We start from the raw sequence: 22,547 nt of genomic DNA on the forward strand, positions 1-22,547 counted from the left end.
AATTATCATCACAATCCATACATGCATCCATTGTGTCAAGTACATTTGTACATTTGCTGCCATAATCATTCTCCACTAATGACTGCTTAGTTGCTAATTGGTCCACACCAAGTTCTCACTTTCATTCAGAGTTCATTGAGATATCCATGTGCCAGGGTGCTTGGTCAGCATTTCTCAGGTTAGGTCCGAGAGGGGTTGGCCCGCTGTTGTTATCATGAGTAAGTCTTTGAGGACTTACTTCTCCATGAGTGGAGAACCCCAGTGTGCTCTGACAGGGAGTCCCTGGCACTGAACACACAGAGTGTCCTTAGGATTGACATATTTCCAGTTTGGGGTGAAGACATACTCCACTTGAAGTATGTCCTGTGAGGTTAAGCTATTGGTCCACACAGATGTAAAGATCGCCTAGAGCCAATTTTTTTTTCAGGAACATGTTTATTATGTTTGAGGTGATACATCAGGTACTCTCTGAGCTACAAAGGGTAAAAGGAAATCTTCTCATTACATACTGATAAAGGTAAAAGGTAAAACATTTTCACAGCAGCATGTACCACATACTCAGAAATAGATCTGGGTTTAATACAAATGACATAATTCCTAAACCATCTCCAGCTACTTTTATAACTTCATACAGATAATGAATTAGGCTAAAATGCACTATAATATTTGGTAGACTCAGGACCAGTATCCTTAGTACATCACAAAATACATTTTGATATCCCAAAGAAGCAAGACTTGCAAGTAGGCGTTTTAAACATAACTAATCTACAGCTACAAAGTTCTACTCTTGATAGCATTTACCTTTTTCGGGAGTCTCACAGTCTCCAAAGGATAAAAGCAGAGAGTAGAATCAGTATAACATATACACAGAAGTCCGTATTGTAAAGGCTATAAAGATTTGCAGCACAGTGAGAAGATGCCTTCTACTCCTTCACACTGCATACAAATTATGTTGCGTATCTCTTGGTCCACTGTCTGGCTATCCTGTCATGTTCTGCTCTGTTGGTCAAATACTGAGTGGCTATGCTTCCAACCAGAGGATCCGCAGGGTTGCAGTCTGTCAAAAGGAAACAAATAGACAGCAAAACCTTTGAAATAGTCAAAGCAGGACTCCAGTTATCTTTAAGGATGTCCAAACAGATGACTCCCTGACTGTTGATGTTGCAGTGATAGATTCTGGGGTGAAAAGTAACCTTTGGTGGCTTAAATGGATAATCTGATGAAAATGTGATATCCAGAAAAAACACACCACCTTCATATACAGAACCTGGCGGACCAAGTAGAGTTGATCTCCATTCATAAAGGTCATCTCCTTTAGGCCCAGGACTACAGTTAGGAGGAGGATCAAGAGTTATCTCAGCTAGCTTCTGGATTCTTTTAGCACTAGTGGATAACTTAGCAGTGGCTTTGCTAGAGAGTTTGGTGTTTTTCTTCTGCTGGGTGGCAGAAGGTTTTCTTTCTTCTGGTTCTTCAGGCTCCGGAGCGGCTGGGTCTCGCTGGTCTGCATCCGAACTCCCACTGCTGATGCTGGGATTCTCATCGTCCGACCTTTACCTATCACTGGACATCTTGGTGGAGTTATTTCTTGGAAAACTCGGCCGCCCGCCCGGCCCGCTCACACGCCACTATGGTGTGGGGCTGGAGCCAAATATTTTAGGGTTATCAGTGCACACTGGTAGAGGAGGTATATAAAATCATTTTCTGAGTCCTTTCCCTAGGTCTCAGTAAAAGGCCACTGTTAGTTTTGAAAAATGGATACAGTGGTTCCAGTGTATGTACCTTTAATTTTCTGCCTCCTGCATCTTTTGTGACCTGAGTGAACTCTGGGAATGAGGGGAGGGAAGGGATCAATGACAAAATAAGCAGTAATTTATATGCCTTATTTAACATGGGTTTCACTACGTCGTTGAGGAAGAAACCAGATGAAATTGGGATGTACAAATTAGTAAATCAGTACAACTGAACCCTCAGGCACCTTGCTTATTGGGTAACATCCCTGCATATGTCTGAAACAGAAAAGATTCCTTGAGGCCAGGACAGAGTAGAGGGGAGATCCACAAGACACCTGTCATATGGACATGATGTTGTTATCACATATAAACATTTATAAACCACTTTATTTTGCCTTCTATGATTCAGATGAAAATGATTTAATAATTTACTGAAAATGTGCCTGTGGTTACTGGTTTTGTCTCTCTACCTACCTTAGTTCCTTACATTTAGGTAAAGTCTGAGAGAGAAGATAGTTCCACATACATAAATAGCAATGTGAGTTTCTTGATGGATTAGTCTGTAGGTAAAATTGGAATCTAGGTCCTGGATTAATGTTCTCTGTTCAAGAAAAGGAGTCAATGGATAGAAATAGAACATAAGTGTCAGGAGTCAGCTGTTGGTGGAGAGATTAACGTATGGTGACCAGATTATAACATTGGTAAAGGAGGACACCAGCAGGACACCATTGATAAAACTCATATCCTGGTGAAATAGCCACATGGCAGCCAAAAACCGTATACCCTAGCTTGTCGTGCATTCTTTCCAAAAATTGGGACTTTTAAAAAATGCCGCGTGATGCGAGAAAAATTTTTTAAAAATCAGGACATTCCCACCAAAAGCGGGATGTCCGGGAAAGGGCTTTATATTTAGAATGTGCCCTTCCTAACAGCTTATGTTTTGACTTGCTTAGGGCTTATGTATTATGGTATAAAGATATAGAGCTATGATTTAAACAATATAGTTTTGGGAGTTGGTTCCTCAATTTGAGACTTTGAGTTATAAAGTTAGGATTTGGTTTATAGAATACATTCCAAGTTGTGTTCCCGATTTTTAAATTGGAATAAATGAATTAGGCTAAATGTTTTAAATTGGTTTTTGGTATCAGGGAATGCTCAGGATATTGATAGCCATTTTGGATGGTGAGGGGCTTTTCAGGTGCTTAGGGTTTCAGTGTTTGAGGAGATTATCAGTGTGTTGTCAGGCTGCTCAGCATGTTAAGGTGTAAGGGTTAATAGTCTGGGAGCTGTTATTTAGCAATGAATGGTTTGTGAATTAAGTCCCCAAAGTTATTTTTACGTATTGAAATGTAGCCTATGTTTTTTTATATTTATTACCTATTTATGGCATATCTTGAAGATATGATTAGAGGAATTTTCATTTCTCTGTGGCAGCCTTTTCCTTAAAAAATCTTATTCTGATTAATGTAGTTTTAATATACAGTCAGTTTTTAAAATCTGGTGAAAGTGGATATTTTTGTAGTTTTTCTGAGGTGGGGTGATGTTTTTTCTCTTTCCTCTAAGCCTGACATTTTGACCTTTTTTTTTTTAAAAAAAAGTAATGTTTATTAGCATATTAACATAGTGATGTATACCCATTTTATGTTAGCTTTGTGGAGGGTTTTTTTCTCTTAACATTAAAAGCCTTTGACTTTGTTTGGTATGTTTTATGTGTCTATTTTGATACTTGATAATTATCCATTCTTTTGTAATGTAAAAAGATCATTTGTTTATATTTATTGGTATATTACAGTGCTTATTTTATATTAAATCAACTCTAGGTCAGGTTTCAATTAATCATGGTATATAATTATTTTGATGTGTTGTCTGACTCTGTTCCCAATAATTTTAAGAACTTTTCCATGTAGATCCATTACCAATATCAGTCTGCAGTTTTCTTGAAGTATCATTTGACCTTGGTATTAGGTTATAACTGGTCTCATAGAAAATGTTAGCAGTGTGAGGAGCGAGGACCTAGCAGCGGGTGAGGAGGTTGTGAGCCAAAAAAAAAAAAAAAAAAGAAAGAAAATGTTAGTAATGTACTCTCACAACCATGGTTATGTTTGTACCCAATAACTTGAACTTAAATAACACAACATAAAGTGTTTATTCATACTATGTGAATACTCTGGTCTCTAGGTAACAGAATCTTCAACTTTATCTTTCAGTAAACCTTGAGGTTTCTCAGAGAATTTAATTTTGATTTAGTAATGATAGACCTTTTGAGTATCCTGAATCCTACTCATCTCTCATAGATCACTTGCTCTAGCTGGGTCTGCTGGACGTGTAGCTGAGACTCCTCGGTGTAGAGGGATAAATGATTTACACAACTCTTGACAGACAAATTGGCACTCACACCTGAGTGACTGTGTGCTGCCATCACACTTGAGCCCAAGTTTGGGAAATACTCTCTCATAAGACGTGCTGGGTGAATCTTAGAGAATTTCCTTCAGCTCACTTCGAGGAGAATGGTGTAAATCAATAAGGAGCAGGAATTCCTCAGTGATTTTGTCATTGCTTTGTTATACACACATACACAAACACACACACACGAAACCCATCCTTCTTTTTAGTAAGAGAGCTTATGTTCCAGAAAATGTCGCATGAAAGGTTTGGCATTGGTTACCATGGAAATAACTTTTGTAAACATAACTAACAGATTGGTATTTTGTGCATGTCTTGGGTACTGATTAGTGGATTCTGAAGTTGTTGTTGTTGTTAGATGTCATTGAGTTAATTCCACATCATAGGGACCCAGTAGACAACAGAAGGAAACACTAACCTCTCCGCTGCCATACTCACAATTTAGGATGAACCCATTGTTGCCATCATGGTGTCGATCCATTTAGTTGGGGATTCCTATTTGTCCCTTCCCTTCTACTTTACCACATACACTATCCTTCTCCAGGGACTGCTCCCTTCTGACAACATTGTCCAAAGTATGTAATATGAACTCTCTCTATCTTTACCTCTAAGTAGCACTCTGAGCATACTTCTAAGACAGATTGGTTTGTGCTTTTGGACACCAATGTTACTTCAGTATTCTTAGACAGCATTATAATTCAAATAAATGAATTCTTCAGTTTTCCTTATGCAGTGTTCAACTTCCAATACATAGGAGGCAATTGATAATACCGTGATTTGGGTGAGGCGCACCTTGTCCTCAAAGTAAGATCCCTGCTCTTAAATACTATAAATAAGCCTAATTAGACATCTATACAATGTAGCTATTGATCTCTTGATGGTTAGTATGACCATTCTGGTTTTTTGTATTTTTTTCATAAGTTATCAGTATTTCTGGAAGGCATTACAACTTAGTCAAGTTTAAATTAAGAATGTTGCTCAAGAGGGGTCTGGAAGCCAACTTTACTCTGCAACCAACCAATGTAAAAGCCGGTGGAATGGTGAGCCTTATATTCAAGGTATGCTTGATGACTGGTATACATGAGAGAGGCTAGAACCAATTTTGCTTTTCTCTAGTAGCCTGACTTGCTGATTAGTTTTAGAGGAGCACTAGTCTGCACCCTTTATCCTATAACTGCAACCTCACACAGCCCTGCCTTCAGAGACACCCTGGGGGTTGCAAAAGGGCAGTGCCAATGATATCCAAGGAGCCACTCAGGCTAATGCCTCCCTACGTTATCCCAGCATAGCCTCTTCCCAGCACATTCATTTTGTTTTCCTGCCAAACTAGGTTCCTGGGTGGAGCATGTTTCAGAAGTTCAAGCCTAGGCACTAGCTTTTTGCCTTCTCCCTAGAAGAGCAAGACTGGATGGGACACTAGAACCCAAGTCAGTAAGCCCTCTCCTACAGTTTGTGTTGTTTGCCATCTGTCAGTATTACCTAGAGCTTGGAATCCAGAATCTAGGCCAAGGTGACACAATGGTTGATCAATCATCTCTTTCCTGGATCCATCTAAGTTTCTGCCCTCACCTTGGTTCTTGGCATCACCCATTTACCTAACTCTTGCCATTCCTTGATTGTAGGCTACAGTCTTTCCCAAAGGCTTGAAAATTGGACATCTGTAAACACAAGAGCTTTAAAGAGCAGCAAATAAGGATTCTCCTGGCTTGTTTTCTTGTTTAGGATATCTCTGTCTTGGCCAAGGTACATCTCCGATGTCCTATTGGTGTCCCTTTGTCTCTATTGTCCACCTCTACAGCAAGTTTCTCCAGTTACCACACTATTGTGCTTAAATGGACTACCCAACCATAGGCATTTCCTCACACACAATACATATTGTAAAGAATTCACAGGATGCAAGGGGATAGGGGCAGGTTAACTTAATGAACAGCTCAGAATGGGTTGGAGTGGCATGTATGAGCATGATTCAGCTTGATCACTTTCAGCAGATATGTCAAGGATTATGGTCTGAGGTGCAGTATGAGCTGATAAAGCACGTTTTTCATAAAATACTCCTTTCTTCAGTTAGATTGCTGGTGAAAAGAAGATATTTACCTTCAATGGAGCTTGAGAATTTTGAGGCCTTAAATACTTCCATTTTATTCTGAAAATAAGTATTGTATATGTAGGATGTGAATCCGAAGTTGAAAACGATATTTGAGAAATGAGTTAAATTGCTCTGTAAAGATAGAGTAGGCCCTGTGTTTAATGCAAACACCCTCAGATTGGAGCATGATTTGATCCCAGGGTGTGGGGGTGATCACTATTTAGTGCACGCAGTACAGGCTAAGAACCTGCCATGTCTTTCTCAACACTGACTCCTCTTCTGTTTCAGATCAGAGATTTGCCACAGAGAAATATGAGCCAGTCTAGGGAGCTAGAAATCTGTAACCACTGTCTTGCACATTGAAGTATCACAAGGAAGGATTTAAACTTCTGACTGGTTTGTGAACCAAATCCATTCACCCTGGGGTTGCTAAGGGCATTGCTGGGCGTAGGAGCTTGAGGGGAAGCAGGAGGGATCCGTATTTCCTGGGGTCTGACCCCAGGAGAGCGCCAGTGTACAAGGGCCCAGGCTGTCCTGATAGTCAGTTTCCAAGGTCTTTGCTCATCTCCCTGAATGATGGAATTCACTGGGAAAGTAACTGTTCATAATTGTATTAGAACTTAAGTTCTGAGTACTCCAACTTAACAAAAGGCTCGTGTCGTGGTGGTTACAGATTGGGCTGCTAACTGCAAGGTCCGTGGTTCAAGATTCTAAGTCACACTTGGGGTGAAAGATCGGGTATCTACACTTATAAAGATTTACAGTCTTGGAAACCCACAAAAGCAGTTTCATCTTCTCCTAAAGGGCTGCTATAATTGGAAAACACTCGATGGCAGTGAGTTGGGTTTTAGGTTTGGGTTGCTGATGACAGTGACAACTCAGTGTCTATTAGTTATGTCCCCACTTTGATTTAGCCACCATCAAATTCTCTGTGATCATTAACCAAGCAGGTAGGTCATTTTCCCCTGGGGGAGAATGCCTTAGAAGTAGATTGCCTGCACTCATTTCCAGCCAGCCCCTCTCCACTTGCCTGCCTAGGTGTATCCTTGACGGAGGTCAACGTCCTGAGGACAGAACAGGGGCCATTGTCAGGAGTCTTGCCTTCACGGGGTTTTTTATAAAGGCCCTGGGCCTATCTTGTAACTCCCTCTATCTAATAATGTGCATGCCTAATCATTCCTGCTGCTGCAGTCCCATCCGTACCTGTGATGTATTAATCTGGCACCAATTGTGATCTGTGGCATGCCTTATGTTCTATGCCCTGTTTATTCAGGGTCCTCACTGAATCCTCAGTTGTTATTTTGACTTCGTGCTAATGGTGTGTGTGGGTGCGTGTGCACACGCATCTTTTATTATATCTTAAGTTTAATAAATGTTCTCCTTAAATTATATTTGACATATGGTTCACTTTTCTACTCTAACACACAATTTAGGATCACAAATAACTCAAGGTACAGTTCTCCTTTCGGACAGCATCTTGGCAGACATCTCTGCACGTAAGGGCAGGTCCTGCAGCTTTTTGGCTTCTGTCCTGAATGGGGAAAAGTTACAAAGGTCTTTTAGCTCTGCGGATAGATGCTCACTCTGCCCCTTAGCCTCAGACCAAACACACTCAGCTCTGTGTAGGTTGGCAAATCTAGTTCCCCCAATAAATACCCAGATGTACACCACTTCACCTACTAACCTCCTGCCCAAATGCACTCAGCTCTCTTGTTCGGTGGTCTGGGAATCCAACTGTTCTGTCTCAGTCTCTTGGTTCTGCTGCCACCGTGTCTCTGTTGCTGCTTCTCCCCATAATTTTCTCTCTTGTGTCACAGCTCTCTGTCTTCTGGATTGAAGAGTTTCAATGCAAGAATCTAGGATATGCCCTCCCCGCCCCCCGCAAGCTGCCATGTTTTCAGGCCGTGTCTCGCTTAGTCTTCCCCTATAAGGAAATGGCTGGGGAGCTCCAGGAAATGCAAATGAACCGGGCTGATGAGTCAAGGCAACGGGGTAAACCAGAGCAGCTCTGCGTAGGGTGGGAAGGCCATGGTGTCCACTAGTGACTGGCTGTTGGGGTGAATGTAATGCTGGTGATGGCCTACGGGAGCCTGGTATTTGTACTACTATTTATTTTTGTGAAGAGGCAAATCATGTTCTTTGCAATGAGATCTCGGAGGAGCCCTCATGTCCCTGTGGGGAACCCTCATGCCCCCAACGATCTGAAAGAAGAGATTGATATTCAACTATCCAGAGTTCAGGATCACAAGTAGGAACCCCAGCTCCTTGCAGATGATTATGCCAGACTGCCACAGCTGGAAACCCAGGGAAATCAAAACTGCTACAATTGTCTGTACAAGATGAAAGCTCTGGACGCCATTCATGTCTCCTGGATCCCATTTCCCACTGAAGGCTGGCATCGTCATCCCCTAATAGGCAGAAATTTCCATTCCTACCTGCTCCATCTTCGGAATGCTACTACTCCTTTCAAGGGTGTGTGCAAGGCCCTCATTGATCTCCTGCTGCATGGCTATGAGGCAGCCTGCTATGGGCTTAGAGGTCTTTGGCCAGAGTGAGTATACCTACGCTCTCAGGAGGCCCTGACTGAACTGGCCACTGCGGTCAAAACACAAAGTGGGAGCTCTCAGCGACACCACCAGTCAGCAGCCAAAGACCTTACCCAATCTCCTGAAGTCTCCCAACGACCTTCCAGGTGACATACCTCCCCTCCAGTCAGAAGAGTAAACCTGCCAAGCATTTCCTCGAATTGAAGAGCTTTAAGGACAATTGTAATACCCTGGGGAGTACTCTGATGGACCTGACAGACTCGCTGGAGATGAGCCAGGACTGGAGTGTGCTTGCCAGGCAATCCTCAGGTTAGCTGGCTGGTGGGCCTGCACCCTTGCCCGACGCTCCCGATGTGTGCAAGATCATGCCTGGAAGACCTTGGGGGATATTTCTGAACAACAATTAAAACTATTTTCCCCAAAAGCAAAAAAAAAAAAAAAAAGAATCTAGGATCCAGACTCTTCTTTTTTGATGGTAGTGAAATCCCAAGTTCTGTTTCTGAAATGGCTCAGTTAAACCTAACTAGATGTCCAATGTGACTAATTCCCACGTTAGGCTTTCTTTTTTTTAAAAAAATCGTTTTATTAGGGATTCATACAAATCTTACCGCAATCCATACATACATCAATTGTGTAAAGAACATTTGTACATTCATTGCCCTCCTCATTCTCAAAACATTTGTTCTCCACCTAATACCCTGGCATCAACTCCTCATTTTCCCCTCCCTACCTGCTCTCCCCTTCTTCTTGAACCCTTGCTAATTTATAAATTATTATTTTGTCATATCTTGCCCTGTCTGATATCTCTGTTCACCCCCTTTTCTGCTGTCTATCCCTCAGGGAGAAGGTAATATGTAGATCTTTGTAATTAGTTCTGCATTAGATTTTCAGACATCTAAATGGCGTAGCCACAAGGGTACCAATCTATTGTTGGGCAAGCTGCCCAATCCTCTTAAACCAAATAAGCCAAACTCAATGCTATCAAGTTAACACGGACTCATCGAGAGCTTATATGACAGGGTCGAACTGCCCCTGTGAGTTTCAAAGACTATCTCATTAACAGAGTAGAGAGCCCTGTCACTCTTGGGAGAAGTGCCATCTTTCTCTCAAGGAGAAATATGTCATTTCCAACTGCTGACCTAGCGATTAGCAGCCCAACAGTAATCACTATGCCACCAGGGCTCCTTTGCCTTGTTCACATTGGCGGGCGACAAACCCACATAAATATTTGGAAGGAATTAAGACTGTATATTTGTATAGGCCAACTAACAAACTGTATTAGGTGCTACAAATAATGCTAAATTAATAACATTGTTTATCTTGAGAGTCAAAAGTGCACTCACTATGGGGGATGTATACTTTTTCATTTCATATATATATAAATTTCAATCTAATAGATGCTACATAAGTGTTTATTTTGGAGTCCTGGTTTTCGCATTTATTAAGAATTGGACTGCTAACCTCATGGTCAGTGGTACAAACCCATTAGCTGCCTGTCATGGCTTCAGAGTCTTGGAAACTGTGCAGCAGTTTTATTGTGTCCTATTGGGTGTTTATATGTCTAACTTTACATGATGGTGCATTTTAAAGTGTTTCTAAACTGAAGTGATTGTACAATTTCTAGTTCCTTTAGAAGTTCATAATAGTTTTTTATATAGCCCATTTAAAATGTTTCCAGATGGTTTAATTAATCATCATTTTCAAAGTTCATTGATTTGTCATTCTCCTTGAGAGTCACACAGTAAGGAATTGATAGTTCTGTATGCTGTGAGGTAGGGATCCAGCTTTTTTGTTTCTTCCTCTTGGCATGTATATTTGATTGTCCAATCTGTATTATAAAGTCATCTTTTACTCACATGTTTAAAAATTAAGAGTTTTAGATTTATTGGTCATGGTATAAGCATGTTTTCTATCATTCAATAATGGCAACGTTAACAGTATTGGGGACTTTGTGTAAGAAGGGGGACAGAACAGTAGCAGTATCTGGACCTACAGGTTCTGTGATACTCTCATTGTATTCTCTCATCAGCCTGCAACTTGTGCATCAATAGCAGCACAGAAGAAAGTGCCTGGTTTGGGTATTATTATTTCAAGGATGTCCCCATGAGAGGTTGAAATTTGTGAGCATCATTGGAACTGATACAGTTAAGACAAACATAGAGCATCCCAGTTGCCGGCAGTGTCTAAGGACTAAAGTAAATGACCAAAGCTCAGGTGATTTTGATGTATATTTTCTATATTTCCTACTTGACTTGTAGAAGCCTGTATAACACTGATTCAGTTCATTGGAAAAGTGGGAATTTGGAATTGTAGAAGCTATAGCTAAGCTCAGATTCTGACTTCAACATTGGGTAGGAGAAGATTAGGAATATGTATATTGATCATATACATATTGCCTATGTATTGACATTGAACTAAACTATTGACATTGAACATAATACATCATCGAGGGTACTTTGGATGACATTATCTTTCAACTTATTCTATGGCCAACCCATGAGAATCATTCAAATGATATACTCTGCCTAGTTTTTTTAAGTAATTTTATTGGGGGATCGTGCAACTCATCACAATCCATACATACATCTATTGTGTCAAGCACCTTTATATATTTGTTGCCATCATCATTCTCAAAACATTTTCTTTCCACTTGAGCCCTTGATATTAGTTCCTCATTATTTTCCTCCCTCCTTCACCCTCCCTCACTAACCCTTGATAATATATAAATTATTATTTTTTCATGTCTTACACTGTCAGATGTCTCCCTTCACCCATTTTGCTGTTGTCCGTCCCTCAGGGAGGTGCTTTTATGTAGATCATTGTGATAGGTTCCCCTACTTTTCCCTTCCCCTCTTGGTATCTCTACTCTCATTATTGGTCCTGAGGAGTTTATCTATCCTGGATTCCCTGTGTTTCCAGCTCTTATCCACCCCAGTGTACATTTTCTGATCTATCTGGATTTGTAAGGGTGAACTGGGATCATGATAGTGGCGGGGAGGATGCATTAAAGAAATAGAAGGAAGTTATAGGTTTCATTGGTGCTATATTGCACCATGACTGGCTCTTCTCCTTCCCATAACCCTTCTGTAAGGGGATGTCCAGTTGCCTACAGATGGGCTTTCAGTCTCCACTCTGCACTCCCCCAAATTCACAATGATAGGATTTTTTGTTCGTTGATGCCTAATACCTGATCCCTTTGACACCTCATGATCACAGAGGCTGAGCTTCTTCCTTGTGGGCTTTGTTGTTTCTCAGCTACATGCCTGCTTGTTTATCTTCAAGCCTTTAACATCCCAGGTATTATATCTTTTTATAGCCAGGCACCATCAACTTAATTCACCACATTTGCTTGTGCACCCGCTCTGCCTTCAGCGATCCTGTTGGGAAGGTGAGCATCATGGAATTCCAGGTTAATAGAAAAAAGTGTTCTTGCATTGAGGGAGAACTTGTGTGGAGGCTCAATGTCCATCTGCAACCTTAATACGAGAACATATAAATAAATGCACATAGATCTATTTCCCCATCATCATATATAAATATATTTATTTGTACATGCCTATATTTAGACCTCTATCAATGCCCTTTGCCTCCTAGTTCCTTCCTTTATTTCCTTTTACTTTCCTCTTGTTCCACTATCACATTCAGCCTTCATTTGGGTTTCAGTAATTCCTCTCGGTTACATTGCCCTTGATCAAGCCCTACTAGCCCTCCTCAACATCAACTTTGGATCACGTGTTTCCTTGTCCCTGGATTTGCTAACACCCTCTTCCTTTCCCCCTGCCACCCCATGCCACCCCCCCCAACAGTTGACCCATTGTTTTCTCCTCCAGATTGTTTATCCTGCCTATCTATATAGAACTGAAGAGATAATAATATACACAGAAAAAAAGACAGAGCAAAACAAAGCAACAAAATAAAATAAAACAATAACAACAAAAAGAAAAGCTTGTAAATAGTTCAAGGTCTGATTGTTGACCTTTAGTAGTGCTTTCTAGTTGAGTCTGATGGGGTTACATGGCCTGGATCCAAAGTCTACTTTTGGTATTCCCTGGGGACTTTGTTGCTCTGTTCCCCTTGGTGTTCTGTTTCATGCCCGTAGTGTTTCACCTCAGTGTGGTGGGGTCAGATTTGGTGCAATTCCTGCACTGTCTCCAGTGTTTTTCATCATAGCACTATGGGTCAGTGAGTGACCTTGTGTCTCCTACTGTGGCCAACCCTATGTTTCTCTCTGTGCTTTGACTGCTCTGTGCGGGAATATCATCCTCAAGACTTGGTGGGCCAGAATGTATTCCGCTCTCTCTTCCTCTCCCTTTATTTGCTCCTGTGTGCTCTGATAATGATATGACCCTTGCCCTGAGGTATAGCTTCAATGCTGTCCTCTTAAGTGAATTCTTTTGCGGGAGGAGGGACAGTCCCCATAGTTGGGATTGGTTTGGCCCCTCAGACCTCCCTATTGGCTCCCTGCTTCATGCTGGTATGTTGCATTCACATCTTGGTGCACTGGGTTGAAGTCTGGTCCCTTTTTCTCTGTGGAGATATAAACAATACCTTCCCCTTGGGTGGGTTAGTGCCCTATTCCCCTGCTACTCATGTCTTTTTATTTCTCCCCCTCCCCCTCCTCTTTAGTTGCCTTCCATATGTATCCCTGGATGATTTTGGTCTGGCCCCTGCCATACTACCTGGACTTCACCCCAGGAATGTTTGTATATAGTAGCTTTTCCCCCTATAACTCTTTTGCACTTTTAAGCTTACCTCAACAGACTTATGTTTTACTTGTCCTTTTGTGCTTGGTTTACTTCACTTAGCAAAATTTCCTCCTGTTCTTCCCATTCGGTAATGTCCTTCATGTGTTCATCACTGCTTTGGGGGATGCGTAGTACTCCATTGTATGTATGTACCACAGTTTTTTAATCCATTCATCTGTTGGTGGAAATTTGAGTTGTTTCCAACTCCTTGATTTTGCCTAGTTTTTAAGAAATAAGATCACCTTTTTAGGACAGTTTAATCTTCCGTGGGATTTTTGTTTGGTTAAGTATCTTTAATGCTTCTTTCTGAAAGTGATATGTTACATATCCTCCCAAACAGCCACATTCTCATTAATGCATCTAAAATGGGCCTTGTAGCCATAGAAGCTTAAAAATGGGTGACGTCTCACTTCCTCTAACTATAGAAGTAGGAGGGACAATCACCCATCAACATCAGTCCTGATTTATGTGAGGCAGAGCTTAAACATACCTGTGCCCTCCAATAGTTTTCCAGTTCTGACACTAGTATCTTTCCAACAGTCCTAAGGGTGTGCAACAGAGCAGCAAGGGGAACAGAGCAGTCCTACTCAGGTCATTAATTTTTTGCAGTGGCCATGTACAAATTACAGTCCAGAGTCACAGGTAAAAATTTTATTCTGTAACAGAATGTAATTTGGTATCAGAATCTGTAGGCTATGCGTTGGCATTCATATTAAAGAACCATGTAGGCAAATTTTCTCTTCTTGAGGACAGGCCTGTTCTCTCTGTCCCTTCCAGACATTTAGCCCCCTCAAGGAAGACTCATTTCACAATTCCATCTCTCTAGGCTCCTCTCCACTCCTTGAGGTATATCCTCCTCTTGATCTTGCCTGCCCTACCCATATCATGGCTGAAAAGCCCTTTCTGGATCTGTCACAATTGGCTCTGTCACTGTGTCCCTTCTTCCCTCGGCATTATTGCTATTGGTACAGCTCTTGACTCATGAATATTACAGTGCATTGTGCAGGAGCAGCAGTAGACCGGTCCCTAGGAGGTAGAGGTTCACGATGTTCCTTGATTTGCTCTGCAGTATCTCACAAAACTAAATAGCTATCAGGTAAATAACTCTTCAGGATGTGGAAGCTGGTGAATCTCAAATGTCAGGCAGCAAACTGTTGGCTCATGGAGTGGAGGAAGCTCTCAAATCAGGTCACACAGGCAGCTCACAGTTGAAGGGATGTCATGGAAATGGCTCCTGAATGTCTGCAAGCTGGCAAATCCCTAATCTATGGGTTCATTCTGAACTATGTGGCTGCAGGGGCTAACAAAACCTAATCAACAGTTCAGATAACAGGCCAGTGTCCCACTGTCTCCTCTGAACAATACCTGCAGGCAGTTCTCTCTCTTGATATGATGGCTTCTTGGTTCAACCTAGCACCTTCACTGCTTAGGCCAGATTAGGAGGAGCCCCTTAGAGAGCATGTGATGAAAGAAGGCAGGTGCAAGAGGACCTTTTATTTAAAGTTAAGTCAATACTGCTCGAAGGTGGCTGAGAAGAATTTGTCCTAAGATTGACAAGAAGAGCTTATCCTAAGGTGGTTTCTAAGAGTTTCCCCGCACTCAGGAAGGGAGATAAACCCTATGAACTTTCTGTTTAGGGATCTGAGTTATAGCTTCTTATTCCTGATCCAAGGTTTTACTTTGTTCATTAATAGGCCACTTTGATCTATGAGTTTTGTGTGGCCATAGCCATGGATTATCAAACCCACAAGTGAGACAAAGAGTGGTGTGGGAGGAATGACTTATGTAAGAATTGACCAAAAATGTTGGACAGCTGAGCTCTGTTTGACCTCCCCCATCTGCACTGTTCCTGATAGCGGGTGCCACTGAAGGTACCGAGCCTCGTACGCTGGTGATGCTGCTAGGACTCCACATTCCATTTCACAATGTACTGTAAACTTGTTTGTTAATATAAACAGGTGTTTATCTACTTTGTGTGAGTATAAATCAGCTACTTCTGGCTCATTCAGCTCATTTCACTGGTACTCAAAATTCTAATTTTATGAGTGGGTGGATTACTTTGGTGGTACAGAGGTCCCCAACACTCGAACCTTAGGAGTGACATTGCAATTGTGGCAAATATTAAAAGACAGAGAGCAGACAGCCGGACACAGGGGCTCCCTTCCCATGCCAGGACTGAGAGAGTGAATGTATTTTCCAGTGGGCATATATAATGGAGCTTACAGATCATTCATAAGGCACCCACCTCATGCACTTAGCATATACATAGTCAATGGGTAATATAAGTGAGTAACGCGACAAGCAATGAGGTGAGTCACTATCTTGACCTAATGCTGCTTGACTTCAAACCTGCCCTGAGCCCTCCCCAGGCATTTGCTACATTTTATAGTGGACTGGCTACAGAACCTGATTATTCTAATTTACCGATAACCTTCAAGCACAGTGAAGCAGCTAGGCAGAGAAATGATTCTTCTACTACTGTGTTTCAACCAAAAATAAGACACTGTTTTATATTTATTTTTCCTCAAGAAGACACACTATGGCTGATTTCCAGGGGATGTCTTATTTTTATTAAGTATGGCACAACAATCTACATTTATTCAAATATAGTTAAGTCACCTTATTGTGGAACATCAACCCTCAGTGCTGAGTAAAATGGCAGCCACAGCTTTACTTCTTCCCCCTGAAGACACACCATACCTAAAGCAGAGCGCCCTGCTCCTCACTTCACTAAGGAGACTTTTACATTCACTGTCTATGTCTCCCTCTCTGCCTCAGCTTGCAGCACGCACAGAACAACCGGGACCTGACAGTGGGGCGCTATCAGGTTGATGGGACTGCCCACACCCCTCCCATCATCTCCGAGATAGCAGCTGTCATGATGGGGCAGGTGAGAAAGGCTGTCCATCTTTGTTCCCTCTCTGTGGCGGTATGCTGCATAGCCATTCCTGTCACTATGTCTTATTTTCGGAATATGACTTATCTTGCACAATTGCTTGGATAACCTGCTATGGCTTATTTTATGGGTCTGTCTTATTTTCGGGGGAACACAGTATGATAGCTCCTATAAGACTGCTCCTTCATGGAGAGCTATTGTTGGTTGTACATTATTTGGCCTGGAGAACATGTATTTGAAAACATTCCTTTCTCAGAACAATAGAGATCTTTCTGAAAATAGAGCTAGTTTTCCGTCCCCATGGTTGCCAATGTAGAAATAAGGTCAAATACTTTCCACCAAGTTCTCAGTTTAGTTCACATTATGGAATGTACAGTTTTCATTACTGTTTTGCTTTCTTTACTGTAAGATATTTTTAAAAAATCTTCAAATGAAAAATACATCGTTAAATAGACTCCCCTTACTACAGGAATCACTGACATTCAATGATGTGGCTATAAAGTTCACCTGGGAGGAATGGCAGCTCCTGAACCCTGCTCAGAAGACCCTATATCAGGATGTGATGTTGGAGAACTATCACAACCTGGTTTCCATTGGTGAGGAGAATTCTCAAGTCATTGACCTTGTCACTGGCTTTTCCTAACTTATGTGTTAAAATCTTTGCAGTTTCTGTGGTGTTCTCGAAGAGGTAGATTCCCATTGTATTCTCTGGTACTAGGTTAATGGGTAAGGTCGTCTACTCTTGAGAAAACACCTTTTACTTTTTTTCCTTTGAACATGATTTTCCTAGAAATACAACAATCTGCATACTTTACAAACCTTAGGTTAAATTTGGTGTGTCTAAGATTATGTAATTCTTATGAACAGGTAATCTAATTGTCACCTCAGGTGCTTCCTCTCAATAGGAACAAGGAGAAATGGGGTTGTTTTTAGAGACAAGCTGTATGGAAATTTTTCAGGTGTGTGGTCAACATAGCTTAAGGGGAATTGGCCTGGGAGGTTGATTCAACTGTTAGAAGGCCTCACATCCGTCATAGGTGTCGGGTAATACATAAAAGTGTGTGTTCCTTCGAATGTGAGACCTCACTTTTCCTACCAGTTGCAAGAAGTACTCCTGTAGCTCTTCTGAGATTAGATTTTTAGATGTCCATTTATTTGATTTACATTATTATATGTCTGTGTCTATAATTTTCTTTAAGGTTGTCAAAACTTTCCCCTTTATATGCTTGTACCTTACTATGAAAGTCCATCTTGCAAGCCTCTCTCCAAACAGAGAACTTGGAGTACATAATTGTCCCCAGAATACAACACATTCCTCTACTATTGTGCAAGCATGGATCTTAAGCTCCGGCCATAAATAGGTCTCCATTGTGTTTCCTTAGCTTTCCCCCTTGGAGTGTCTCTATTTTTGTTATTATTTCACAACTCATTTTGCTACTGTTATGAATTGGGTGACCCCTGTGAAAGGGTCCTTTGATCCCCAAAGGGGTCATAACCCACAAGTTGAGAAACACTACTCTAAAGGTATTGGTTTCCATTTTCTCATTTTTTCTCCTCTCTAAAGTTTTCTTCATTCTAGTGACATAAGTTCTTTCTGTTTTCTAATAGAGATGATCAAATTGCCTTCTCTGTTGGAATTGTTTAACAGACATATTTTTCCATATTTTATTCTTTTTGGTGAAATACGTGTGTGACTTCTGTTATTTTCAGGTATCTAAGATCATCTTCCCAGCAAGAAAATTATCCGCTTGGGATATTCTTTAGCACTGTACCTTCAATTTTTTTCTACTTGTAAGATTTAAAAAAAATCATTTTACTGGGGGCTCGTACAACTCTTATCACAATCCATACACCCATCAATTGTGTAAAGCACATTTGTACATTTGTTGCCCTCATCATTCTCAAAACATTTGCTCTCCACTTAAGCCCTTGGCATCAGGTCCTCATTTTTCTCTCCCTCCCCGCTCCTCCCTCTCTCATGAACACTGGATAATTTATAAATTATTATTTTGTCATATCTTACACTGTCTGACGTCTCCCTTCACCCACTTTTCTGTTGTCCGTCCCCATATGTAAATCCTTGTAATAGGTTCCCCCTCTCTACCCCACCCTCCCTCTGGCTTCCTGGTATTGCCACACTCACTGTGGTCCTAAAATGATCATCCAACCTGGATTCCCTCTGCTTCCAGTTCCTATCTGTACCATTGGACATCCTCTGGTCTAGCTGGGTTTGTAAGGTAAAATTTGGATCATGATGGGGAGTGGGGTATGTTGTATGTTTCATCATTGCTACACTGCACCCTGACTGGCTCTCTTCACCGCCACCCTTCCTTAAGTGGATGCCCAATTGCCTCCAGATGGACTTTGGGTCTCCACTCCGCAAACCCCCTCATTCACAATGATATGATTTTTTGTTCTGATGATGCCTGATACCTGATACCTTTGATATCTCATGATCAAACTGGCTGCTGTGCTCCCTCCATGCAGGCTTTGTTACTTCTGATCTAGATGGCTAATTTTTTTTAAGTTGCCTGTTCCTCCAATAACTTTTTAAGTGGAAAGGACATTATTAACATCCTGCTTTCTTTTTTCCTTTCTTTCTAATTTTTTTTTCATTAAACGCATGTCTGATGTATATTCCTTATTATGCAGTATGCCTTCTTAAGCCCACACCCACACCTTCTTAACAGGTCCAAAACCTGAATGATGCTTTGCTGCTTCTATAGAACATTTGGGCTGTATATTCCAACACTGATTTTTTTGTTATTGAAATAGTGCATAGTATATTCAATATTGCTGTCTTTGTTTTCTGTCCTTTTATTAGTCTATTGGTTTCCATGTGTATGATGATCTGGTCTTCAGTCATTAGTGTTCACTCATCAGTCTTCAAATCCTCAAGTTTATTCTTTAGATAATCTCTATGCTCTCTGATCTAAATCCTTTGGCCAGCTTTAACTTACATTTGAGGAACTGATGATCTGTTCCACAGAAAACCCCTGGCCTTGTTTTGATTAATGAACTTCTCCATCATTTCTTTCCATAGATGTGGTTGATTTGATTTTCATTTGTTTGATTTAGAAAGATCTATATGTATAGTCTCCATTTCTGTTTCTAATAAGGAATTTGTTGTGAAATCATTAGTCTCAAAATTTTATCAGTTAATTTGTGTGTCATTTCTGTCACTAAAGCCACATTTTCCAATTACTGTTATTGTTCCCAAATTTTACATTCATCGGTGCACATGATTGTATGGTTGATCAGTGTCAGGTTGCAAAAGTTTTGGAAAATTTTGAATATATATCTTTTTAATCATTTTATTTGGAGATTTCACAGTTATCTTAACATTCCATAGTTCAGTCACATGGAACAGTACTGTACAATTGCCACCACAGTTCCAAAACATTTTCTTCTTGAACTCCTTGATATCAGCTACCCTTTATCCTCTCCCTCCACCACCCTCAATTTCTTTATTGTGAAAAACAGAACCTGGATGAAAGTATAAAGCAGCCTTATCTCTATAGTCCTTGCCACAGGGCTTGAAAGAACAGTACTAGTGTTAGAAGAAAACCTCCACAAGCAGCAAGGATAAAGCTAGAGCTGATAACGCACAATCTCCAGATAGTTTTCTTCCCAACTACCCTTCCTCCATTAAAGATGTTCGTATACAGCTCCTACAGGTGGCTGACTTCTTGCTTCTCAGCTAAAGATGCCTAACTTTAAAAGCAATTAGCTTCCTTTTGTTGCTATCACTCAAGGAACCAACTATCCATTTGTCTCTTAAATGCCTTCTGGAAGGGTCCTAAGGGATGGTTGTGTAATTGAAGGGCAGAAATAAAAAAGGCAGACAGGAGTATTTAGGCATTCACCTCTTCTTGGATGCCAAGTCTGAGCAGGAGAGAGAATGTATTCTTTCACCAATTTACCATATATACTCCTGTATACGCCGAGTTGTTCAGCACTTTTTAAATGCAGATTTGTGGTAAAATGCAGTTTTTGTAATATTTGGGTTGGCTTATACTCGAGTATATATGGTATAAAGTCTCAGGGCATGCAGGCACATACCCCCTCCCACCACCACACAGACACCTATGTACCAAACAAGGTAGGCAGTGCCTTTAACCTGGAGGGCCCTGAACTATTTGGGTGAGCAACTTAAGACCAGTGCTGAGGGCAGGTGGGGGGAATAACTGTCATCTGAGCAGGGTGGCCAATAACAGCAGGTCTGCTCTTATAGCTAAAGCTGGTGGCAGCTAGTAATTAGCCATGTGCTTGTATGAGGTATCATTAAGGTCACACTATAGTAAGGGGATATTGTGGAGATGGTTTTTAATTCAGAGAATGTGACTGGGACTCTTTTCCAACTTACAAATGTGCATGCCTCACTCTTCCCAGATACTAGGCCTTGCAATCTTCTTTAATTCTGAGAACAAAGAATTTGTCTACATCCACCCTCTTCTTGGTCCTCAGTTTCCCACAGCCTGGTACTTATCATGAAGTGTTCTAAAAGAAATCAGGATATTCACACATTCATACTTGTTCATTCTGTAGTATCTGTGCCTTCTGGAGGCTTCCACCACTTGCAGCTATATACATTCACTCTTACATGACCTTATTTTTGCTGTCTGCTTTTTCTTCTTTAATTGCACATGCTACTCCTACGGGCCGGTTTTGCTTTGGGGCTAAATCTACATTTATGTTTGCTTTAACAGTAAGTGCACAAATTAAAGTAACACTTGTGGCTGGTCTTACCTGCATGCATATGAATATTAACCTACCACTGACAGAACTATACTTCAGAGAAGATCTTGAATGTACTTTTGATGATCAATATGACACCAGTATTTTCAATTTGTCAATCTCAGCCTTATAAACCATTTGATTATCTAATTTAAAATAGCCAGTACCAGTCTATTAAAGTTTAATAAGCCATATACCATCAATATTTAAACATTCCATTTTGTTTTGAACACTTGCAATTGTTCTTGATAATACTTCATATATTCTGTCTTCCAATTATTAGAGGATGTATGCAGCTATTTTTTCTTATTTTCAGTCATGACTTGTCAACCACTTAATGTCCCCAAACTTCTCCTCCATCCACATCATCACTGTTGACTGTACTTTGAAGATTTAGTACTTGTTCAGTGTTACTTCATTGCCATTAAACCTGAGGGGTTCTTGTTCCAGAAGTAGATCACCAGGTCTTCCTCCCAGTCCCTATTTCTGGAGAATCCACTAAGACCTGTGCGCCGTGGGTGGTCCTGCTTTTATTTGAAACACTGGGTGGCAGTGCTTCTGACATCACAGCAACCTTCAAGCTACCGGACAACACTGGAAGATGGGTGGTATAAGCTAGAATACAGGCTCCATAAACTAGAGAATATGTTTCTGTGCCATGGTGCTTTCATATATACCTGTAAACATGATTTTCTCCCAGGTAGAACATTCTGCATTTTTCATATTCCGAACTTTATCTAGTACTTAGTTGTATCTCAGTAAAGATTGATGGAATGAATTCATCTGTCATCTATCAACTGAAGTTAGCAAGCCTTACCACTACTTTGGCCTATTGGTCTCAATGTTTTGTTTATATTACATTTGTTGTATATTTCATGGCTTTATTTAAGTAAATACCAAATCTGTGTGCATTCATTATTTTCTTATCCAACCTTGTTTCTATAATAAATGTTTTGATCCTTGGGATTCTTTACACGATTGTATTACTTCCAGTGGGCAATAAATTTTAAGCATAGTCTTTTATTTACATTCATGTAAGAGGGTTGTCACTAAAGATTTACCTTGTATCAATGCTTATTTTAAGAGGTCCATGATGGAAAGATTCAATGTTCTCTTCTTTTATAGAAATCCAGAAAGATGGTGATCATATGCTCGAACACTTGCAACAGGAAAGATATAAGGACAGAACAGAACAATGCTATAAATTTAATACATTCGAAAGTTTTGTTTCTCAGCACAAAACTAATTTTCCTCTCAAGGAAAATTATGAGATGTTTGATTTTCATGAAGAATTGTAAAATCAGAGTTAATCACTCTGAAATTAAATAAGCACAGAAGCAACAAAATAAAGAAGTTAATTGTGCTCAATGCAGATGAGAAAAATTTTCCCCATGTTGAACAAGA

The 22,547-nt window shown here is 40.7% G+C and overlaps 2 pseudogenes; one reads left to right on the plus strand and one right to left on the minus strand.

The window, feature by feature from the left end:
- Positions 1 to 947: 947 nt before the first annotated feature.
- Positions 948 to 1,610, minus strand: LOC142443289 (ubiquitin-conjugating enzyme E2 E3 pseudogene; annotated as a pseudogene).
- A 6,637-nt stretch (positions 1,611 to 8,247) lies between these two features.
- LOC142443160 (protein C1orf43 homolog) lies at positions 8,248 to 18,170 on the plus strand (annotated as a pseudogene).
- Positions 18,171 to 22,547: the final 4,377 nt, after the last annotated feature.

The sequence above is a fragment of the Tenrec ecaudatus genome, chromosome 3 (assembly GCF_050624435.1).
Source record: "Tenrec ecaudatus isolate mTenEca1 chromosome 3, mTenEca1.hap1, whole genome shotgun sequence".
Classification (NCBI taxonomy): Eukaryota; Metazoa; Chordata; class Mammalia; order Afrosoricida; family Tenrecidae; genus Tenrec; species Tenrec ecaudatus.